We start from the raw sequence: 23,476 nt of genomic DNA, 5'->3' as shown, positions 1-23,476 counted from the left end.
GTCATCCCCTGTTTGGCTGTCTTGTACTTGGGAGGAGGGAAATGAAAAGTTCAATTCTCTGAGAAGGGAGGGAAAATAAAAAAAAAAAAAAGAAAAAAATCCTTTTGAACTCTTGGCTCATTAAGATGTCAAAAGGTTGGGTGCCCTGGCAACTGCTTCATCTCTTTAAGCGGGGCTTGAAATTCCTGCAGTCATCCTGCAGGGAATTCACAGGCACTTGCTGGGCTCCTTGTCCATGGGAAGATGCCCATAGCTCAGCTACAGGATCCTCCTGAAAATCTGCTCTAATTTAAGCAAGTACAACTCTCCTGACCAGGAGTAACCACCTCTTGGGCACCCGGGTGCCTGGTCCCGTCCTGCATCACCTCACCCACTGCTCCGTGTGCCTCTTCTGTGCCTTTCCAGCCACACTGAAAACACCAATTCAGGGTCATGTGGGTCATTCCTGTGGGCTTCACCCAGAAAAAGCCATTGCCTGAAAGATGTCTGGATTTTTTTTAGAGACTGACTCTCAAGCTTTGGTTTGGCTTTGCTGAGTTTAATTTTTTTTTTTCAGGATTTTTCCAAACTTCAGCCAGCTGCTTGCCAGCTGCTCTGTCCATCTCCTGTCTTGCAAAATTTCTGCCTCATTTTTTCTGGCTCTTCCTTAGGCTGCATATTCTATGTCGTTTGCTAAAAGGTGCTTTTTCATCCCAATGCAGGGCTCTTGCTGGAGTTTAAGTGACTACAGAAGAGAGAAATATGTTTTTCCCAGTCCCAAAAAAATACCAGATGTCTTAAAATGAAAAAACCTCCACAAACAAAATTTCCCAATTCCTGCACAGAGCAGCACATCCAAAGAAAGCAAGCAGTTTTGCAAATGTGGCATTGGAGGGGTGAGAAGGGGCTCTGGATCAGCTCAACTCTTTGGGGAAGAAAACCAAACCCTGCTATCCTTGCAGGGCCAGAGGCTGTAAGCATGGGGAATCCTCCTTCGGGACCCTATGCCAGCAAGTTATCCCCTCCCATGGGTGTTATTGCTCCAGGGCCACCGCAGGTCCCAAAAAGCCACCATGGGAAAAGGGGGAAAGGTGCAGTGATGCTGTGGGGTGGAATGCTGGTGCAGGTGCACCCGAGCCTCTCAGGAAGGAGCTGTCCCATGCAGATGTGTGTCTGGGCATTGCCACCAAAACAGGCAGGCTGGTGAGGCTGAGTGTCCTCCTCTGCCACTGGGGAAGGCTCCCACATCCCAAGCTGAGCTCAGCCGAGAAAGAGACAGAGCTGTCGTTACAAATACACTTCAGATCTCCTCTATGGAGGAGGAAAAGTGCCAACATGACCAAAAATATGCATAAGATCAACTCACTGGTTAGAAGTGCCCTGGCTACCAGTTTCAGTCTGAGGCATTTGGCTTTGCTGTGGGAAGCCCTCATCATTTTCTACTGTTTTACTCATAGCCAAAAATATGATGAAAGCAGAACTGAATGTGTTTTTTTCTGTCTCATTTCAGTAAGCATCATAAATTATTCCCCCATGAGACTCAACCACATTTCTTACTCAAAAGAAACTTCCTTTCGTCTTCAGGGGCTTGGAACAACTCGGAGCCTCCTGGGTTGGTGGTGGACGTCAGGGCTTTCCCACTCGTCACCACCCAACACACAGGGACATCATTGCTGGCTCTTCCTTGACATCTCCCCAGTCTCTCACCCAGCTGTTCCCATGGTGGGAGCAAACCTCACTTGGGGGTGCAGCTGGTGAGGCAGAGACAGGGCAGAAGCAGGTTTTGGGGCAGTTCCTGCCAGGCAGTGGGGATCCCCATCACAGCACCCCTGAACCCCAAACCCCAGCACCGGATCCTTCAATTCATGTCCTACAACAATGTCAGTCTAATCAGCGCCCTCTTCGTTAGCAGGGTCCTATAATTAGAAGCAGCAGCCAGCCATCTGCTTTTATCTCGTCACATCACACAGTGCCTCTCTGCTGTCCTTTATTACTGGCCATCGTTTGAGATCAACGTTTCCCTCCACCCCCAACCGCGTCTGATCTCACTTTCATTATTGCTAATGACCGGCCCTGGAACAGCTCTGTGGTGTGGAGTGAGAGCAGGCAGAGCTGGGAGTGCTGCCGAAAGTCAGCCCCTCTTCTCTGCCTGCCTGTCTGTTATACCCTCCCATGTGGATTTTTTGGGGTTCACAGCCTTGCCAGTGGACCTTCCCAAGTACCCTCTGCCTCGTGGGGCTGAGAATAAGAAGGCATTGGGGAAAATATTCCTGCTTACAAATATTCTGAGGTTTTTCAGCTTGTAAAGTGCTTTCCCAAGTTTCCTCTTGCATCCTGTCCCAGTGAGCCAGGACATGGAGAGGATCATCTTGTCCACACCCAGCGTCTGGGGGCTGCGAGGTATTCAGACCTTGGAGGAAAGGAAGGAGAAAACCCCTTTTTATGTATCTTTAAATTTGGTGCCCAGACAAAAGCATAAGACATATAAATGGATTAACAGCCATGGTTTATTAGCGCTCCTTAATTCACTTCACAGGGCTGAGGGAAAAGTTATTAGCAGATGTATGGCCAGTAATAAGCTAATTATAACCCTGTCAGATCAGAGATTTGAAGAGGTGGGTAGTTTTGTGTGTGAGATAACTATAATTGTCTGTTAAAGATTATGAATTAATATTGATTTAATAAAGCTGTAGCCATTTATTTCTGTGGTAAAGACTAGTTAGTTATCCTGTGAGCTGCCCTAGCACCATGGGAGGCAGCAACCATCTGCCAGAGGTGTGTATTTGGGAGGTAAAAATGCACGTAGGACTGTTTGCTGAGCCTGTGTCCTGCCTGTCAGCATCCCCATCGCTGGCTTTGACAAAGATAGCTTTGTCCACTGGCTCAAAATTCACACCTTGTGCCTCACTGCACCACAGCAGTTCAGCCCCGGGATCACCCTGCACCCGTGAGCGGGGAGAATGCATTTGCTGCTTTTAGCTGGATTTAAAACCAATCTGCATTTATTTGCATTTAAAAGCTGATCTCTTCAGGAGAGACATGACCCTTTTGGGGTCCTGTCTGCCCCCTGACATGTTAAAACCTCAGGCAGCCTCAGGACAACTTGGGATGAGCCTGTGTGAGTGTGCCGGTCTGCTGGTGATGGGCGTTTGGGGTGGCAGATGGAGTGTGACCCACTGCCAGGCCCTGGCAGAGGGTGTGCAAACCTAACCCAAACCCACCATGGGAGGGAATGGGGCAGCTGCTCAGGAGTGCTCAGCTCAGCCATTTGAGAGAAGGAGCCAAGGAAATGGCCAGAGAGAGAGGAGAGGCCAAGCCTTGTGGCCAGGGTCAGGTCTGCCTGGGAAAGCACAACCCCTTTGCAGCATTTCGGGGTGCTGAGGGGGTCCCTTTCCCATGGTGGGGCTGATGCATGGGGTGGGATCACTGTTGCACCTTGGGGATGAAGGTGACCTGATCTGCTTGGATTATTTCCCAACCTACAGCTGCCATCCAGGATGACTTCAGTTTTACCCCTCTCAGCATGTAGCCGAGTGCCACCAATTTTGGAATATTCACAGAAATTTTTTTCTGCAAATTTTTGCCAGCCTGAAAGCAAGCATGGAAAAAGGCAGGAGCAGTCACCTCCTGCAGATGGAGCCTGGCTGGGGGGAGCTGGTGCAAGACCCTGCATTGCCAGCCTTTGCCTTTCCTCCTTCTCCAGGGAGACATGCAGAGATCTGTAGTTTGTTGGGTTTTTTTTCCTGATATGGATCCACTTCCCCAAGGTGAACTGCATCCCTTCATACCACCTGAGTCCCACCAAATTCCTCTCATGCCCTCGGAGCAAGTAAAGGCAGGTCACTGGGGCTGTGGGAAAGTACTTTGGAAGGAGCTGCACTGCATCATGCAGGGCAGGGGTGCAAACTTCCTGCTGCTCCACACCTTGCCATATACCCCACCTCCCCATTCCCTCCCTTAGACCAGGAGGTCCAAGACCCCTTGTTCCTGTGCCCGTACTGTGGGTCCCGTGTGACTGTGGAGGGTTAACCCCTGCCATGGTTTTCACCCACACTGGTCCTAGTGGGCTGATGCTCTGATAAAGTCAGTTGCAGGCTGACTGAGGCTAAAGGCTGCAGCTTGCTTAAGATGTAATTACTTTCCCCTAAAGCTTTCCATGAGAGGGCGGTTTCAAAGGGAGGGTGGCTCCTGTTTTGCATCTCGCTTCTTTTCCTGGAGTAGTTCAGGTCAACCCAAGCAAGAAAATACCCCAATTTCTTGCATTTGTGCCGGGCATGGGGAAAGTTTAATGTAGAACATCTCAAAAATCCGAGGCAGGACTCCAGTTTTCCACTGAGAGCTGAAATCCCCATCTTTGCTGCTGGACGAGCTCACATTACCATTTTATCTGATGGAATAGCTATCAACAGCAACTTCCAAGTGAAATGCTACGGAAAATCTGTGTAAGCTATCTGCAGCCTCGAAGCACAGATATACTGTGATTACAGCGACAGCCAGGCTCTGTCTCCTGTGTTTAATGTGCGTGTACGTGTCCGGCTGCAGCGCAGCACCCACGCCAGCTCTCCCACTGCTCCGGGATGCTCACAGCAGGCTCGCCGTAGGCTTTGCTTTCATGAAGCCACAGCCCCCAGAGCCCTGGGATTCTGCCACAACCTCATCTGTGATTTCACCAGCACAAGAAGCTTCCAGCTTCCATGATTGCAGGGAGCCTCGAGGCTCCAAAAGCCAGAACCCTGTTGCAAAGAGCACAGCACTGCTGCCTCATGTTGGCAAGGCCGCTATTTTAAAGCCAAGATCAGTGTTCTTGCTTTGAGGCAGGGAAGGGATATGCTTTCCTGGGATCAGCAACTCCATACAAACACATCTAGCCTCTTGAATTAAGGAGAGTCACACATCCCTCATTAGGCAGTTGTTAAGATGAAGATGATGAAGATGATGAAGATGTGATTCGGCCAAAGGGGTTCACTACTTGGTCTTGACTCACACTTATAGTCACTTAGCCCCACAGCATTGGGCCAAGCATTATTTTGGGTATTATTGGGTAATTTTGGTATTATTTTGAGATTACTAGTTGTAGTGGGTTTCCATAATGGTTTTGTAAACATCACTGGGATCAGTAGCTGCTGATCCCAATTACCAATGGCCAGGCTGACACAGGACGGCGAAATGCACAAGGAAATCAACCCCACTGTTATAAGAGCAATGTTACTGTGAAAAGCTCATATTGCCACTGCAAATACCAGCCCAGTGATCCCCTTTGAGACCACGGCCTTCTGGACCACAGGAGCAGGCAAAAAATCCATCTGTTCTCTGGCAGGATATTCAGCATTGCTGGAAAGTGTGCTCAACCCTACGGGGTTTACTCAAATACATGTGATTCTAATGTTGTTCTAAGGTCACTGGAACCTAAAAGCCTGGCTCCTGTAAAATTAATGTCCTGAGTCTTTTTGCCATGGTACAGGACTTGCCTTCTATTCATTAAGTGAAACATTACAGATACCAAAAAAAAAGAAAAAAGCTCAAGAAATGCTAAATGGCTGGAGCAGAGAAATCCCGCAATACAACAGGGATAAATTCAGTCCTTTATCTTCCAAGATAAACGTGAAGATCTGATCTGCTCCTTTGCTTCAGAAGACACTCAGCCTGTGGATAAAGTCTTGCAACCAAAGTGTTGAACCACGAAGAAGGTGCTGCCCGAAGCTGGTGGACACCCAGCTGCCCCAGGCACCGGAGGGCAACTTTTCCTGCTTTTCCTGGCGCATCAGGCTCATTTGAGGCAATTTGCCTGGTGCTCCTGTTGTTTATGCTCACACTGAGCCGTGTGCCTGTGCTTACATAGCAAGTCGGGTGACTTAAGGAGACCAAGTCCAGGCCTGGGAAAGTCCCTGTGCCCTGCAGCGGCGCAGCCGTATTGGGGCAAGGAATGCCGTGAGCTGCCCGCTATCCTGCTCTCCCGCTCCCAGGGAAACACTGCTCATGGAGATGTGGGAAAAAAGAAGTGAACTGCGGGAGGCAGAGCAGCAGGGAACCTGTGCCTGCTCAGCTCTGCCTACGTGGTCTGCTAGAGTGGGGAGGGAGACATGGAGGTTTTTCCAGCTGCTGGAACAGGGAGGGAAAAGTGGAAGTTTGCAAGATGCTTTTCCATCCTTTGTGGTCATGTGGCAGGGAGAAGGGGGTGGTTTCTCCTGGGCAGGGGGCACCCAACACTGGAGCAGGAATGGTGGTGGCTGAGGGGGCACGACCTTCCTTATACCCCTGTGAGGAGGGAGAGGAAGAAAAAGTAGGTTATTAGTTAAAATCAGAAACTGCAGTGTGAAACTGGAAGGTGGGAATGCCTCAGTGCCAGTTGCTGTGGGCATTTGCCTGTTAAACTGTTCAGATTTCCCTGAAAAGATCCCACTCTGGCAAGGTTTTTGATGTAGCCAGGATCATAGCACAGACACTAATACAGGGCACCATGGAGTCTTCTCCTGGAGATTCCCACCTTCTTTTGTGAGAAAACTGAGGTTTCCTTGCTATGGCACTGTGGGATGCTCTGAATACCAACTTCCCCAGGCTGAAACTTTGCCCCTTGGCAGCATTCAGGGAGTCAAGTGGCAACTGACTCCCTCCAATGAAGTGCTCGTATCTGAAATAGCACTGGGATGAGAGGATTGCCGGGCCAGCTCACATCACGGGTGAGAATCCCTCATTTTCACCAGAAACATTATTGATGACACCCAAGGGCACTAACGCAGCCGGTGGCACCAGTAAAGCTGGGAACACCGGCATGGCAGGTGGCACCGGTGCAGCCAGAGGCACCGAGATAACTGGTGGCACCCGTGCCAGTGGCACTGATAAACCAGTGGCACGAGTGCAGCCGGTGGCAAGGATGCAGCCAGTGACGGGGCTATAGCTGGTGGCACCAGTGCAGCTGGTGACAGGGGTACAGTTGATGACAAGGGTGCAGCCGGTGACAGGGACTCAGGGGATTAAACCAGCAACAGAGATGCAGTCAGTGACAGAGGTACAACCGGTGACAGGGGTACAGCCAGTGACAGGGGTACAGCCGGTGGCAGAGGTGCAGGGGGTGCAGCCGGTGATAGACACACAGTCACTGACAGGCGTGCAGCCGGTGTCCCGATAGCCGGGACCGCCGCGGCTCCGCCGGGACCCGCCGGGCGCTGCGGGCGCTGCGCGGCCCCTTTAATGCGCGCGGGCGGCGCGGCCCCGCCCCGCCCCGCCCCGCCCGGCCGCCGGGGCGGCTGTGGGGCGGCCTGAGGGACCGACCGACCGACCGACCGACCGCCGCCTCCTGCCGCGCCGGGGCGGGCAGGGCCGGGCAGGGCTGGGCTGGGCGCGGCTGGGCTGGGCTGAGCGCTGCGGGGCCGGCGCTGCGGCGAGGGGCGGCCCGGCCCCACGGAGGGACGGGCGGACGGACGGGCGGACGGCGCGGCTCGCAGCCCCATGGCTCTGGATTTATAAACACGGCGCAGATGGCGGGGCCGCGTCCCCGCGCCCGGCGCTGCCCCGCCGGCCGCTGAGGCGGGAGCGGCGGCGGCGATGGGGGGCGGCAGCTGCCGGCGGGATTAGGTAAGGAGGGAGGGGGGAACCCCGGGGGACCCCCCCGGTGCCGGGGTGCGGGCGGGCCGGGCGGGGGCCGGGCCGGGGGGGCCGCCCCGCTCCGCTCCCCGCAGGTCGGGGAAAGGCGGCCGCGTTACGTAAAAATGAAAATGTGCCGCGGGAGCTGCTCGCTGGGGAGAAACTTTCTTTTTTTTTTTTTTTTTTGTTGGTTGGTTTTGCTGCTTTTTGCCCTCGAGGGAACGCGCCTCCCCGGGAGCGGCGGGGTTTGGGAGCACGGGGGGAGCCCCGCACTTCGCAAACTGGCGGGGACACCCGTCTGCGGGGTGGGGGCACCCAAGGGCCTTTTTTTACCCCCTCCCTCTTGTTTTTTCCTCCTCTTCTTTCAATCCTGTGTTTTCCGGCTGTTGTCCCCCCGCACGCTCGGAGCCGGTGGGTTTCGCCGATCGACAGCCCGGGGCAATGAATGAGCATCCGAGGGGCCACCGGGCGCGGGTGGGGACCAGCCCTGACCAGCCCTGCGCCCCGGGGCCGTGTCAGTGGGTGCTGGGGGCACGGCCGGGTGCTGGGCACGACCAGAGCCCCCCCTGACTCACTCCTCCAGCCATGTGGCGTTGAGCGTGTGAATATTTACAGGGGGGTAACCGGGCCGGTGTCTGCAGGCAACAAGTGCACGTTTCTCTGAACCCCAGCTGCAGTCTCTGGAGTGATTGCTTTTTTTTCCTGACGATTCTTATAATTTCCTGTTCCCTGTTCTCCCTCGGCCCTTCCTCCTGCTCCCTTGCCCTGACAATGCACAAAGAGCAGGCTGCAGTGGGTGCAGGCAGCTGCCTGCCATGTGGGCTGCTGCCAACGCCACTGAAGCAGCAAAACCTGCAGGACTCGGGCTGGGGCTGCCTGGGGCATGAGGCCGTGTTGACCCAACAAACCCATCCCTCCTTCCAGCGCTTTGAACCCTGTGGAAGCCCGGCATGCCTGCAGGCACTGCTGCCTGCGCTGGAGGCTGTGTCTGCTCCCTGAACTTTGTGTTTTGGGTCAGCTCAAGAATGTGCTGGAGAGGACAGTGCTGCTGGAGGTGATCTGTGCAGTGGGTGTTTCCTAACCCGTTCGGTTCACAGGCATTTATGGTTTGAACTCTTTTGGCGACCTCTCAGTATTCCCATGAAGCAAAGGTTGGTGCTCTGGATGCCTGAAAATGTAAGGGTTTTGCTGAGTCTGGTATTTTTAATCTGGCTTTGGTGGATGTGATGTTGTTCCACTGGTATGCCTTGGCTGAATGGAGTGAGAGTTTTTCAATTTCTATCTACTATTTAGCGTAGGGTTTTTATCAGCAAGGTTAAGGTTAAGTTTGCCATGTGCCTTACAGATAAAGGTTTGGTGCTACTACTAGTTCATAAAGGGAGAAACAATGTGAGTTGGGACAACTGAGTGAGCATTTCCATCTCTTCTGGAAGTGATGGCAAAACTCCTGGAGGGTTTTAGTGAAGCCATGTATTCCTGGATGGCTTTAATGAAATTGTACTTAATTCTCTGAGTTTTGCTGCTGACTCTCTGGGTGACTTTGGGATTTAGCTCAAGCCGCCCATGTGCCTGGGTCGGCCAGCTCTGCGTAGGAGCCATGCCTTGGGTGGGAAACACAACCAGGCTTGCAGAGTGTGTTGGGGCTGAGTCCCAAGATGCCATGGGAGGGAAGTTTTGTGTGTGACGAATATTTTATAACTTCAGTTGAGTAAGCTTGAGAGACGCTCTTGCAAAACGTGTTTAGTTTATTGAAAGCAAATGCACTCAAACCTCGGTTTGTTGTTGCCAAAAGGGAAAAAGTAGAAGCTATTTTTGGTGCGAGAGAGGAGATGGGGCACGCACACGTCTGGGGCAGGAAAACACTGGTACGTTGTTCTTCTGGCTTCATGTGGGTGGTGGTTTCTGTTATTTAGCTGTTGTTTCTGCCAAGTTGCAAAACATACCTGGTTCTGAAACCCCTGCGGAGGTCAGGGCCGGCTCTGCAGAGCTGGTACTGGGCCCGTATGGGAACGCCTCCCACACCAGCATCTCTAGCACTGGAGAAGTGGGTGGATGCTTCTGCCTTCACACCTTTGAGCTCCAGGGAGGTGACTGGCATTTTTTTGCGACAGGATCTGCACTGAAACTGTAAACTTGTTTCAGGCAAGCCACCAAACAGCTGCTGCTTGGCAATACCTTTCACTTGCTAATGGCTGTGGTTGGATTTGAACCAAGCTGCCTCCAGTGGAGGTTGTACCAGTCCCTGGAGCCATCCTGTGCTAAATCCAAAGAGGGTTTGGTTCAGGCTTTGTTCATGTCTTGTAATTAGGAGATCCAGTCTGGTAAAGGCAGTTTTGTTATGATTGGCAGTGACAGCATGCATGCAGCTGTGCTGATAGCTGCACGTGTGGAGAGCTGCCCCTCTCATCTCCACGGCAGCTCTGGACTGTGCTGTCTGGAATTGGGTCATAGGAGATATCTTCGTGACATGGCAGTGAATTATTTGTCCCCTTGATGTCTCCTGGTGTTCTTCCCACTGCTGGTTCAGGTTTTTAGTGGCCTCTGCTGAAATACTGTCCTGTTTGCGGTCAGGTTGTCCTGGGAGGAACCTGCTTGAAGCCAGCCATAATTTATGTGTCTGAGATACCATCATCTTCATGACCCTGTGGGGAGGAGGAAAGTTACCATCTCACCAGTTTCTAGATGAGTAGGTACAAAGGAGGATTAAATTTCCAGAGGAGGGTTTTGAGCAGTTGCGAAGGAGCATGGGTTTGAGAGGGCCTGTATTTGGGGTGCAGTACTACCCATCCCTAGCCCTGTATCTCATTCCGACCAGATCACTTGACAAGTCAGAAAATTGAGACTAGGGAGGTTACATTGAAGTTCAATGTGTCAGAGCAAGTCTGCTGGAGAGCTGGTGAAGAGGAGTCTCTTTGCCCACGAGTGCTTTGTCTGTTCAGTGCGAGGGCTTGTCACGCCCAGTGGCAAAGTGCTGGTTCCCCCCTGGGTTTTGTGCCTGTGAGCCAGGATCCCCCAAATGCAGACCACAGGCTAGATGCAGGGGTACACGAGATGGAAATCCAGGGCAATGTGTTCGTAAGAGAACTGTTATCTTTGTGCAGCTGCATTTGTGCGAACGGTGGCTTGCTTTAGTCTTCACTGAGAGATTTCAGCAGAGAGCAGGGTCAGCTCTAATGGAGCTGGAAATGAGGTATAGCAGCACCCGGTTGCCTCTCTGATTAGTGACTGAGGCTTTTGCAGCTGCTTAAGGATTTGGGCATCATGAGGTCATGGATTTTCATCTAGGCTGCTGTGGCACAAGCTCCTGCGCAGCTTTGAAGGGCCCCTGCTGTGTATCGACATAGGAAAGTGGTGAAGAGTTGCTATTTATGTCTGGGCTTGTGCTGGCACACAGGTGTCGGGGTCTCCAAATTGCCCTGTAATGTCAAGGATAGATCTTTGCGTTGCAGTAGAAAATGAAAATGCATATCATTTAATGAGCATGGCTAGAGCAGAGATGCTTCCTAAAAAAGGACTGATGAGGGGAGCTAGAGCTCCAGAACAGAGGGCATGAAAATGCCTGTAAAAGCTTGGTCAGAGTGAGGGAGGGATCTGGTAGGAAGGGAAGGAGGACAGAAGAGCAGAAGGAAATGAGTGATTTGTCAGTTTTGGGAAGTGAATCCTGACCTGAGCACAAGGCGTCAGCGGGACTGTACTGGGAATTGAGAAATCTGGGTTGTACCCCCCGTCCTGCTGCCCACCCTACTTGTCACTTCCCTTCTCGAGGCCACCAGTTCTCCGTTCCTGCCAACCTGCCTCTCTCGGGGTGTGGGCCGTTCATTACTGAAGGCGAGGAGGGTGCTCCAGAAGGGGACATTTCTGGTGAGCAGACAGTGCTCACACAGTAGTAGCACCCCTGCCGTCTTCATGGTGGGAAGCCAAGAGATGTGTTGTGGCTGAGGTTGGGCAGGCGAGAAGAGGCACCGATTGCTGCAGACAGTGCTGCCAACAGTGCGTGCTCGGCCACTGATCTGCTTGGAGAGGTCCAGAGAGGAGCCCTGCCTGCAGGGGAGAGGTGACCAGTGCTGGCGCTGGAGAAAAAGGGGTAAGGGTGGAGCTAGATGGCCATGGCTGTGATTGCTACCACAAAGCCAGGGCTGGAGGAGATCTGGGGCATGGGGCGGGGGTTGGACAGGCAGAGCAAAGCAATTGGTGTGATTATGTGCCTGCTGGGTGCACAGAGGATGCTGATAATGGTTAGTGCTCTCTTTATAGCTGCGGAGCACTGAGCAAACATTAACGAATGTAAAGGATAGCAGCTCTGTCTAGTTACAGAGAAGGGAAGTTAACTCCAAATTAACTTTATGATCCGTGAAACTGAAGGTTATTTAAAAAAATAATAACATAAATGGAAATGCTCAAGTTTTCCAGAGTCGCTGAGTACGCTGCTTGTTGTTTAATGCCTTCCATTTTTTCACTCCCAGTCTGTGTTTTTGGCTCAGGAACAAATTACAAGCAATATCAGCTTACGCTTGGATTTGAACCCACATTGCTCTTAGTCAGCTGAAATATTTCCCCTTATCGCTGCTCCCATAATGTTTATTTTAGACCGGATAGCATCATGGCTTTTCTGCTAGCTGTAGGGGAGAAGCCTGTCTTTGAAACAGCCCAGCACCTTGGAAAGAAGTGATCTCAAAGCCAGTTTGGTTTCTGAATGAGGTACAGCTTAATTTTCCACTGAGAGGTTTAGGCAAGGCTGTAACCCAGAATGGTTTGCGGCATTAAAAACCCAGGAGGCGGCAGATGGATGAATTGCTGACAGATTTAAAATCGTATGACAAACATAAAGCATTCAGACGTGAGGCCAAGGTGGGAGGAAGGTTGCAGGGAGAGATGGAGGCAGAAAGGTCGAGTAAGTTATTCTGGGCAGAAGATGTGCAGGCAAAGGCAGACTCCAGTGGATTCGGCCCACGAGGGGAAGGGCTTCAAGAGGAGGGATGTGTTGAGGAGCGTGTTCGCATCAAAGGGAAGGGAGCCCTTCATGTCCTGGACCCGTGGTGGGGGGAGGATGAGAAAGAGGAAGGGGGCCAAGTCCAGCCTTGGCAGCAGTGGTGAAGGCAGGAGCGGGGCTGCCCTGGGAGGAGGCAATGTGGTGGGGCCCAAATGGTTTCCTCCTGTGGGAAGCGGTCCGCAGGAGAGTGCCAGCGCGTGGGGAGGCTGGGGACGGTGTGGGTATTGTCTCTGGTGGCTGCAGCCCTGGCTGTGGCTCTCCGGGTGGGTGGTGCATGTGTTGAGGGAGGGAGGCAGAGCCGGCAGGATTTCCTCTCTGTGGGTTAATAACTAACCAAGCAGTCTGGGTTTATCCTTTCATTGTGGAAGAGAATTATTTACATAATACCACTTGGCGTAATCTTTATTTAGCATTGTTTCCCTGGTGTAACACTGGACAGAGTGGCGTTGCCCAGAAATGCAGTTTTGGCCCAAATCTGTGGGAAGTTAACCCTTCCTGGCTGGGTGTGCTTCTCCCTGTCCGCTCAGGGAACTGAAGAAACACTCCAGTGGTGTGGCCATCTGTCATGTAGTTTTGGGGACTTTTAAGTATTCTAAACCTTGTTTTCTGCAGGCTCTGGGCTGGTACGCTTTTGCTGGTACCTGAATGCTGCTCAACAGCTTCCTAAGCAGCACAGTTTGGGTTTGTCATGTGCGTGTTGGGGCAAGAGAGTAGTTTGTAATGCGCTCTTCCTTGTCTCTGTGTTGAAGAACGCAGAAGGAAAGAAATGTGTCAGCCCGTGGGTGGAGGATGACAGGATTTGGGAAGGTTCCTGGTGCAGATCATCCCATCGTCTGTGATCAGTCCCTGAGGACTTGCTGTCTCCCAGGTGGGCAGGTTTCATCCTCCTCAGGGAGTGTTTAATTGCAAGGTCTGGAGGCTTAGGTGGTTGTGTAAAGAGCTGGGCCCTGATTAAAGCAACACAGCACAGTGAAGGACTGAACCTTGCGCCTGGGTGTCAGTGAGATGTGGTGGGAGAGTTGAATTGGTGAGTGGGATGGCAGGCAAAGTCAAGCTTTCTGAAAATCTGTCTGTGCCTCCAGCCGTGCAGCGCTGTCTGGAGAGGGCGGAGGGAGTCTTTCCTCTACGCTGCGGGATGTGTGGGCTTCTAACAAGCTGTGGCAAACAATGGAAAGTTGGCTTTCTTCTGAAAATAGTTTAAAACCTTATAAAATTACTCCAGCAGCTAAATTTTTATAGGGCCAGATCTCAGCTGCATGATACTTGATCACTTCATAAATAGCTCAGTCTTCGGCCTCTGCAAACTTCTCGAACACGTACCTGCGGCGCTGCGGAGCACGTGGTTTATCAGTGGCAGCACCTGGCTCTTGCAGCAGAAGTGCTCTGCGTTAAGTGTTTACTGCTGAGGCCTCGTGATCTCCCTGGTCTGATGTTGCAAGGAGCTGGTTTTGGAAGGCTGTGAGTCCCCAGTGGTTTTCACTGGATTACCTGATGGTGCACGCACAATCCGGGCTGGAAATTGGCTTGTGACGCCTCTCCTGTCAGCCTTGCTGGAGGGCGATGGGGATGTCGGTTTTATGCTGGTGATATGGACATTACCCGATCAAGCCTGAAACTTGCTTGAACAAAGGGAACTCGTTAACACCCTCTTTGAATGAATTACACCTGGCAGGGTGAGTTTGCATTGGATCAGTGCTGAGGCGTGTGACTGCAGCATTCCTGATCCACTGCTTGAAGCCCTAAAGCTTTGTGTACCGACTCCTCAAGCCCATGCCGTTACCATCGTGCGATTTGTGATACGTGGTATGTAAATCTTGGGTGTGTAGCAGAGCTAGTGGTGTTTGGTATCAGAGCTCTGTGTTCGATAATTTCTCCAGTGTGCTGGGGGTACTTTTCCTGCATCTGGACCTTGAATAACTGTGTCCCCTCTTCTCTTGCACTAGAGTTTCTTTTGTTTGGCAAAGGGGATGACTCTTTCCTGTTGGAAAGACGTCCTTGTTTTTCTGTGGGTACCATGTCATATAATTTCATTTATAAACTTTTCAAGTTCCATCTTGAAAGCAGTTACAGCTTTTTTTTTTTTTCTTTGCTGCAGAGTTTCAAGCTCATGCCAGAGTGTCAGCTTCATTTCTAGGTCACCGGGCTGCCCTTTCATTTCCCCCTCACGCTCAAGTTGGCCGGCTTGTTTTGATTTGGTAATATGTGAGGTGGTGTCCACAGACAAAACCAGGCAGGCTAGTGAAATTCATGTTTCCCTGCAGCCTTGTTCCTGTTGTGTGTGTGAATAATAATTTCCAAATGCTAGAACAGAGGTGATTAAAAACTGTCAAAGAAATAAAATGCAGGAAAGTCTGCATTACAGGAATCTGTGTGTTTTGGGAAAACTCTCTGAACTGGCAGTGGAAAAACTTTTTGGTATTCTTATTTGAGGCTTTCTAGTCTTAAATGTCACTCACTTGGGAGGTGCTGATGAGGCAGTCTGAGCATATCCAGGCTCTGTAGGAGGTTGGTTGCTGCTGGCTGGGGGGGCACCAGGAGAAGGTAGCACTCCCTTTCTGCGCTTGCTCTGCGGAGTAGTTTGGCTACAGTTAAAATATTTTTGCATGATGTGGCACAGGCACCTGGGCAGCCAGCTCTGCTGCAGGCCTGTGGCGGGAGCTGCGGAGCGTGACTGGCAGAGGGTGGAGGGGTGAAAGGGCTTCTCTGCAGCCCAAGTGGATGCTTGAGTGGATGTGAAGAGCTGAAACTTTCTGGGGAGCGGCACATGATGTCTGCTTGCGCTGAGTGAGTACAAGTGCTTGTTTTTTACTGAGCTGCAAGGCAATGGGTGTTCAGAGGTTTTTGTGCAACTCCGGGGTTGGGACTGTGAAGCGGTTGTCATGTCATCGGTTTAGATGAGTTGGACATCCTTATTTTTGGAGCAAATGATCCTGCTGACAGCATGTATAGGAGGTGTCAGCCAGCCCTTTTTTCTTCTTCCTCTCTTTTTTTTTTTTTCCTTCATTCGTAAGTTTTAGTCTTTCCTTTACTTTCATATCTCGACAGGGTTGCTGCTAAAAAATTGTTGGTTTTTTTTTTTTTTTTATTTTTGATGTCTACGTGTCTTGAGGTGCCATGATTAGAGATGCACGTAAAGAGCTGCTGCGGTTTTGGTCCAGAACCCAGCCAGCTGCCAGCAGCGTTCCTGAGGGCTGTGTGGTGTCGGAGTGAGAAACACTGCAGGGTTTTGGGTTTTCTCCAGCATTATGAAACAGAAATAAAGAGAGATGTCAGCATGTACCTTAAGGGTTGTGTTTTCGTTCTAACTCTCTCACTGTGGAGAGCTAAGGTTTGCATCTTCTCCACTGAGACTGGTGCTTATGAAATCCAGAGCACTTCTGTGAATGTCCTTAAACTCTGCCAACAGCAGAGAAAGCTCAGAAATGAGGAATTTACTTTGCCCAGAGATGGAGGACTTGTGCTGCAGAGGCAGACACAAGCACCCTGGTTACTCCTGCTTCCTGTGACAAAGGCGGTGTGAGCTTTGGTCTGTTGCAAGACACAAGAGCTTTAAGCTCCATCTGTGTCTTATTTTTTTTTTTTATTATTTTTTTTTTTTGCATTTTGTTCGGTTGTGCTTTTTAAATGTCTGGATTTCTTCTCAGCAGGAGGTTTTACTCTCCACACAATGTATTATTGTTTGCCTTGCTCTAGTTCCTTGTTTTATGCGGAAACACCTTGAACCTTTGGCTGAGTTGGAAGATGGGTGCAGAGTCAGGCCCGTGGCTGCAGGCGAGGGGCTGTTCCAGGAAGAACATGTCTGTGCACGACTCCTCAGCCTTGAGTTACCCGGTTGCTGCTTGAGGCACTTAATGTGTTTGGCTAATGCAGGCACTCTGATCAGGCAGTCTACACGTACTTATTTTTGTTTTACAGAGTCTGATCCCTAGGGTAAGAAGGCTGTAGCCAGAAATAAGTGAGTGTTCACACTTGCTTTTATGAACTTCTTGAATATCTTGCCAATTAATTCTTAGGTAACTGAAGCTAAAATACCCATTGTAAGGGCCACGACCAGGAATGCTGCTATCCTGAGTCTTTCTTCCCTCATTCCAGTCGATGTAAAACTTGATAAAGGTGCCTGTGCTGCCTTGGCCACTTGCAATCTCCTTTACGAAGCCTTTTAACCAGAAGAAGAAATGGCTAAATAAATACAGCAGCTTTACCTTGCCTTGCAGCCTTGCCAAGTCAATTTGATGTGTGTGTTGAGGAGGCAGAACAATTAGTTACAGAAACAAATGGGTCTTCTCGTGTTCTGCCCTCCTGTCACAAGGCCAACTTCCAGTGTTCCGAAATTAAGGCTGGTGCAGAAGGGGGGAAAAAAGAAAGGCAACAGCTCAACATTAACCGCTAAGAAAAGTGGAGATGAATTGTATCTCTTAATAGGTTTGGGGCTGTAAAAGGAGGGTGATTTCTCCTGCGTGTTTCACAGCATCTGGCTGATTTCTTTTAAGCTCTGTTTCTGAGATCTGGGACTTTGGCTGTAGTGCTGGTTGAAGGAGTTTGCCACCTCACTGCCCCTCAGCATGTTCCTATCACAGTGCTTCTCTCTCTTGTTATTTTTGACCTGAGTAGCTGACTGTCTTCACCAATGTCACAGTTTTGTTTAAGGTGATACTGCTTTGTTGCTGGTATGGGTACTGCAAGGAGGAATGGGGAGCCAGGGGACAGGCAGTCTGAAATCAGGGAAGAATGGCTGTAATTTACACAACTTGATTGCGTTTCAATCGCCTTTTTCAGGAGTAATTTTCACAGTCCTGAAATTCCCTTCCAAGGGAAAGATTTTCTCCCCAAATTTCTGCACAGACCTGTTTGCAGGCATGTCACGTGTCTCCTTTTAGCAAGGGACAAGCCAGCCAATTTTGCAACAGGAGAACAGACCCTCACAGAGGGTTCTGTTGCTGTTCTTGCAGCACCAGCAGTGGTTTCAGCTTGGAGTCGTGCTCAGGCAGTGTTGGTAAAAGTTCAGGCATTTCTGCCATGGTCTGGGCAGCTGGGAAGGTCTGTGGCATTTGCTCCTTTTCCATGAGCTGAAAAATCGAGTGCCTGGCTCAGAATGGTGCTGGGAATGTTCCTCCGCGTCGGAGTTTGGGTTTTTTACATTGTTGCTGCTTTGTGCTGGCTGCCGGCTGCAGCACCTTTGTTCCTTGAATAATCTTGCTTGTGCTCCCTGGGAGACTCAAGTAGTCTGTGCTTTTGTGCCGTGGCCCTGCATATCCACGGGAGAGCTGATGAAGAGGAAAGTTGGGCAGATGCCATCCTCTGTGCTCTGTGGCAGCTTCTGCAGGCATCAGTCCTAGCTCAGTGAGGCACCTGATGAACAGAGTGAGAGCGAGGGGAGGGTCCTTTTCCCAAGGGAGTTTAAAACCGCTCTGCCACAGGAGCTTTGCTGAATTGCAAATTGGTTTTTCTCTCCCACTCTTTTCTAAATCTGCTGCTGTTCCTGAGGTGGCAGTAGATTTTACTCCTGTGTGCTAGTGCACGGCTGAGTGTGTGCTGCGCCTTAGAGTTGTAAGCAGCTGACAGGATGCTGATCATAATGTAGCTAATGACACTTAAAATATTTGCTTGTTTGTAACACACTGTGGTCTCTTCTCAGGCAGTGAAATTAACAGACAAGCTTCAGCTGAATTTGGGGTGGTGTTTGGAGAGGAGGACAGCTTTCTATCATTTCTTTGGCAGGTGGGCTTTGAATTTTCAAGAGAAAACAGAGCGTCTTTTTCTCTCTCCCCCCCGCTCAAAACCAACCAACCAAAAGCCAGGTGGAGGGCAGATCTCGCATGCATTCTGTTGATTTCCGTGTGCAAATGCATCTTCTTGATGTGTCATTAACCCGGTTTATCTCTGGTGCTATTTTTAGCAGCCTTATGGTCTATGGACAGGGAGCTCTTCCAGTCAGCGTTTGTGAGCAGCCCAGCCTGGGCTGAGGGCATTGGCACAGAGCCCAGAGTGTCCCGGGGTGGCAGATTCCTCCCTACCCGGCTTGGGGGGCCTGGAGGGGCTGGACGAGCTCCCCAGTCCCACACAGGAAAATCTGTGTAAAGCATTACTCTTCAGTTCCTGTGGCCATGGTAACCGACTTGGATACATCAAACTTGACTAATTAACCTAATGGAGAGTCGTTTCCAGGCTGAGTCTCTCCCCTCGGATTTCAGAGCAGAACTTGTCTGATCTACCAGCAACCTCCCCAGCTAACACGGACTTTTCACAGGATGGTGTCTCTGACAGGTTTCTTTGACGAGTCTGTTTGAGTTGGGGAGGGTGGCTGAAACTGGTACTTCTCTTGCTCTGCATTCCCCTCTCTTTGTAATCTCTCAGGTTCCCCTGGGAAGAAGGTCCCAAACTTGGATGGGAAAAATTTCCTCTGATTTCCTCCTTGGACTGGGTGAAGTGAAAGTGAATACTTTCCTGTATCTCTCCTGTTTCTGTACTGCAGGATCTCTGCTACCCTGACTTTTCCTGTTTAAAATCTGTGAAATCCTCAGGCTTAAAACAAAATAGCACATCCTGGAGATGTCTGTGCATGTCTTCAGGTTTCCTCATCTTAATGTACTAGTTAAAGGCATTGCTGCTTTGCACTGTTTCTCCTGGGTTTAATTATTGCTTCAGTGATTGGAGCTGCAGACTGCAGCAGGGACTTAAGAGTTCAGCCTCAATTAAAAACCACCCTGTGCCAGGCAGATAGCGGCCGGCAGCCCTGCTATTCTCAAGTGTCTCCAGCAGCCCATCGAAACACCATGTGATTGGCTCAGTTGAGAAATCTGAGTAGGCAGAAAGCAGTTTCTGGGATAAACCTTGTGAGTGCTTCTCAAAATAGCCTGAAAGCAAGGTTTTGCTTTCCACAGCCACTCTTGGTCCTTGAGGCTGGTCAGAATTTTACATGGATTACTAAATATTGCGAAGGTCTGATCTTCAAAAGCCATAAGATCCTTTTTTTCCCCTTTTTTTCTTTTTGGTGCTGCCTCTGGTATGTTTGAACTTAAAGGATTTGCATTTTCATGTCTTTTTAGCCTTAATTGTAAGTACTGGGACCTTCCTTACTTGCAGTTCCAGCTTTTTATATTTTTCAGCAAAGCTGATGACCTCGTGTTTGACCCTTGGAAACCTCTTGGGCAGCCCGGCAAACAAATGTGCTGTGAGAGGAGCACATGAGAGTAGCCTGAGCCATTACACTGGTCAGTCATTGACCAGGACTCTTGTTTTTCTTCCTTTGAAGATCTGCTTAATCATTGGTATTGGAACCCCTGCTGTGCTGGGCACCTGGAGGGGTTTGCTGGCTGCTCCCCGTGATGTCCTGGGTGATGTGGGAGGTGGCAGGGGGGCTTTAGAGAGTCCAGCGCTGTAATCAGGTTTTACTGGGGAAGAGATTGTCATTGATATCCCTAGGATTTGGCATCTATATAAATACACGAACCAAGCTCTGTTTAAGTGTGTGGGTTCACGTCAGTTCATTTGCCTGAGCAGGGAGCATCTGGTGACCATGGTCCTTCCGTGTAATTTCTGTTCCCAATATAAAACAAAAACTGATGAGATGGGGCTTGCTGAGGGTAAATCTGTGTAAATGCTGTTGCAGTTGGAAGTGACTGCTTCAAACATGGCTGATTTCAGGATCACTTGAGAGATGGGGATAAAAACTGCGTGGCTAAAACTGGTACCATCACATTGACAGAGACGAGCGCCCACGGGCCTGGGTGCTGCATGGGTGACTGAAAGTTTGTGAAGCAGATCTGAGACCTCAGAGTTGTGAGTTGTTTTTCCACCCTTAGTTACTGTAATACCTCTGGATGACACAAAGCATTCAGGAGATGCTGCTAAACTGAATTCTACAGCTGAATTCACACTGGAGAAATGAGAATTGCTTCTTTTTGTTGGGGAAAAAATAAATCTGCTTTTATCACATCCTTGTTATCCTTCCAGCTTGTGGCTTGGAAAATGAAAGAAAATTGATAGAGAGGGCTGACTGACATGTGGAGAGAGGTAAGGTCCTGACTTTCTAGGGGCCTTATTTCATGAACTTTCTTGTCCTTCATGTGTTTGCTGATGTGTCAGTGGAACTGAGTTTTGTTGGCAAGAACGTGGTTTGAGTGGAAATCTTAGACTGACTCTCAATTGGCTGCCTAAGGGTGATTTTAAGGGAGGCTTGCAGGAGCATCCCTGCTCTTGCTGGGACTTTGGCTGTTGCTCTCCCCTCCCAGACTGACCGTCTGCATGAGGGCCTTCTCTGCAGAAAGCAGCCTGTGTTCTGTGCTCACGTACTGAGCAGAAGCCATGAAAAATGTGGTTCGGATGACAGTGATTTGGGGTAGTTCTGGAAAATAATTTTCTGCTGGTGGATAGTACCAAACTATTTCCCTCCACCCACTCCCCCCTTCCCCAAAACAAAAGAAGAGATGAAAGGATTCATTAGGAATTATTCACTCAGCTCTGCCGCCTGTCTGAGATCTGGCTGTCTGCGTTCATCCCCCAGCTCAGGGAAGGTCAGAGGGCATCTCCCTGGGGAGGATTTGCTGTTGACTGAATTGCACTCTGTCATTATCCTGCTGGATAACGAATGCAGTGGCCTCATTGGCACTGGCTTCAGAAAAAGCACGGTCATCTGCATGTGGCCTTGAGGCGAGAGGCAAAAACCTGAGGAGAGCAACGTGGAAAACCTCATCTTATGGGGAAGATACAGGGCAGCCCCAGGCTGTTTGGCACAGTGGTTTGCTTGCTGTGTGATGCTGAACAGGTCTGTAGCTGCTCTGGATCTCTGCATTGTCTTGTTGGAAGCGGGGGGACGCATAAGAGGGTTTAAAGGACAAAACTCCTTCTGATGGGGTGAAACTAGTTTGCGCTGCTCCTGTTTTCCTCAGTAGAAAGTGTGGCATGCTTGTGGCACAGTTTGAGATATTTTAATGAGATTTAAACAATTTTTTTTCTGTTTGTTTTGTTTTCGAATAGGTTTCCTGAAAGAAAAACATACAAATCCCCCTGAGCTAATTGGTGTGTGATTTGAATTCAGCTGCTACCTTGGAAGAGCTTTTCCAGCAGCTGATCTGGAAACAGCCTTTCCCACAGTATTGTGGGTCGTCAGTCAGTGTTAAAGGATCTTCAGGTTGCTGGTGGGGAGGAATGAGATGTGTTTTGTTTGATATGCTGCGTCTTTTAGTTCGAGTGTCATAAAACACTCAGAGACGTGTGACAAAGACCCTAATGGAGAGAGGCTATCAGAAGGATGAAAGTCTTGGTAGCTGGAAATGAGTAAGAAACAGTTGTGGGTGCTGGAGCCCGTTGGGCTGGCTGGGGAAGTAGATAGACCTGAAGAAAATTTGCATTTTAAGCACCAACTTCAGATGGTACCCACCACCTTGTGCCTTGATCTTCCGGCAGCTGTGGGCTTAGAAGGGCTTGAGGCTGTGCCCTTCCAGCGTGTGGTTGCACGTTGTTGAACTGCACGGGGGTGGCCAGATGCAGCCCTGTGAAGTAAAGTGTTAAGCTCCAAATGTTGGCCTTCATTGCCTTCAGGCGAAGTCGGTTTCCTGGAAGATAAAATTGCTGGCCCAGGTAATTTGCGTCCTGATGACAAGCAGCAGAGAGGAGGGCAAGAGTTTGTGTGTCTGCTTATTGCTGTCATCTGTCTTGCAATCAGAAACTTATGAAATGCCCTTTTGTGTTACAGTGCAGGGTGTGCGAGTGCATATTTAAGTGGTTAGTAAATATATCCAGTTGCTAGATTGGATCACATCAACCTCTTAACAAATATAGACAGTGATGGTTCACATCTGGATGTCCTGACAGTACAGTATGGGGTGGTCTTAGTGAGTGTAAAATCTTATACCCAAAGCAGGGCAATAATTGCTTGGAATTACTCTGGTTCTGCTACCAGCATTAGAGGATATAAAATTAACTTGTGCTAAAATAAATTAAAAAATTCAGCTGCTTGGAAAATTCTTGTTCCTGTAATCCAGGACAAAGTGTGTGGGACTGGTCATGAATCAGTTTAATTGCCTCTGGGGGTCTGATCCTCCAGGTCCTTATTGCTGCAATAAGGAGGAATCCTTATTCCTCCTCAGAAGGGCGGTCGTCTCCAGACTGGTGCTCAGCTGAGTGATGCATGACCAAGTAGTAGCTTGTAGCATTTATGAACTAGGGCAGAAGTAGATCCCTTATTCAGGCAGAGCTGTATAAACCTCCAGTGCTCTATACTAGGCCCCAAATTTGCCTATGTTATAAATAAGTCTGTGGCTGTGTGCTTGTGTGTTTCTTTTTTTAAGCTGAAGGCAACCCCTTAAGCTCTTTTCTGCAGGTCTGTTCAAGCTGGGGCATGGGGAATTCCTAAGAGGATTATCTTGGTTTACTTGATACAGAACTTGAACTTGAGCAATGGCTTATCTTATCAGTGATAAAAGACATGGAAATGAAGTTTACGTAACTGAAGAGGCCTTGAACGGTGGCTTTTTTTTTTTTCCCCTGCTGGAAGCTGGAATGACAGATCTCCCAAATTCTTTCCTGCTCACAACTGCAGTGTTTCTGTTATCTGGTGTGTACTGTCTGGTTACCACTGGCATTTATTTTCAGTGCTGTGTTTGAAGCAGTTCTCTGAAAAAAAAGAAAAGGAAAAGGGTGAAGGGGGAGAGCAGCAGAGGCTTAGCAAGAGGAGCTGTGGGCATTTGCTGCCTTTGCTGGAAAGCTTGGTCTCCAAGCTGGAGAGGCTGGTGCCACTCATGGCTTGGTTGCAAGCTTCTGCATTATGCTGAGCTGAGCATGTCATTTGAAGAGCAACAGAGAGCAAATCCACTTCACCAGTGGACTGTGAGCGTAGGGCTGGAAAGTTGCTAAAAGTTGTGACCCTGAGAACCAGAAAAGACCTGGGACTAGATGAAGATGCCCTGTGTGTTCCCACTGGAAAAA

The 23,476-nt window shown here is 49.9% G+C and overlaps 1 protein-coding gene across 9 annotated transcripts in view; it reads left to right on the top strand.

The window, feature by feature from the left end:
• Positions 1-7,364: 7,364 nt before the first annotated feature.
• NCOR2 (nuclear receptor corepressor 2) overlaps positions 7,365-23,476 on the top strand; it is a 238,542-nt gene continuing 222,430 nt past the window's right edge. For 8 of the 9 annotated variants that reach the window (XM_051785667.1, XM_051785666.1, XM_051785665.1 and 5 more), the window contains exon 1: positions 7,365-7,551. The gene's annotated coding sequence lies outside the window, so the exon portion shown is untranslated. Of the gene's footprint in view, positions 7,552-7,824; positions 8,737-23,476 lie in introns of those variants that run through there. The other variant, XM_051785662.1, reaches the window with a different exon arrangement.

Source organism: Manacus candei, unplaced genomic scaffold, assembly GCF_025592945.1.
Source record: "Manacus candei isolate 608988 ecotype Guabito, Panama unplaced genomic scaffold, ASM2559294v1 h1tg000020l, whole genome shotgun sequence".
Taxonomy (NCBI): Eukaryota; Metazoa; Chordata; class Aves; order Passeriformes; family Pipridae; genus Manacus; species Manacus candei.
The sequence above is the reverse complement of the archived record's forward strand: the minus strand, read 5'-3'. Positions and strand labels throughout refer to the sequence as shown.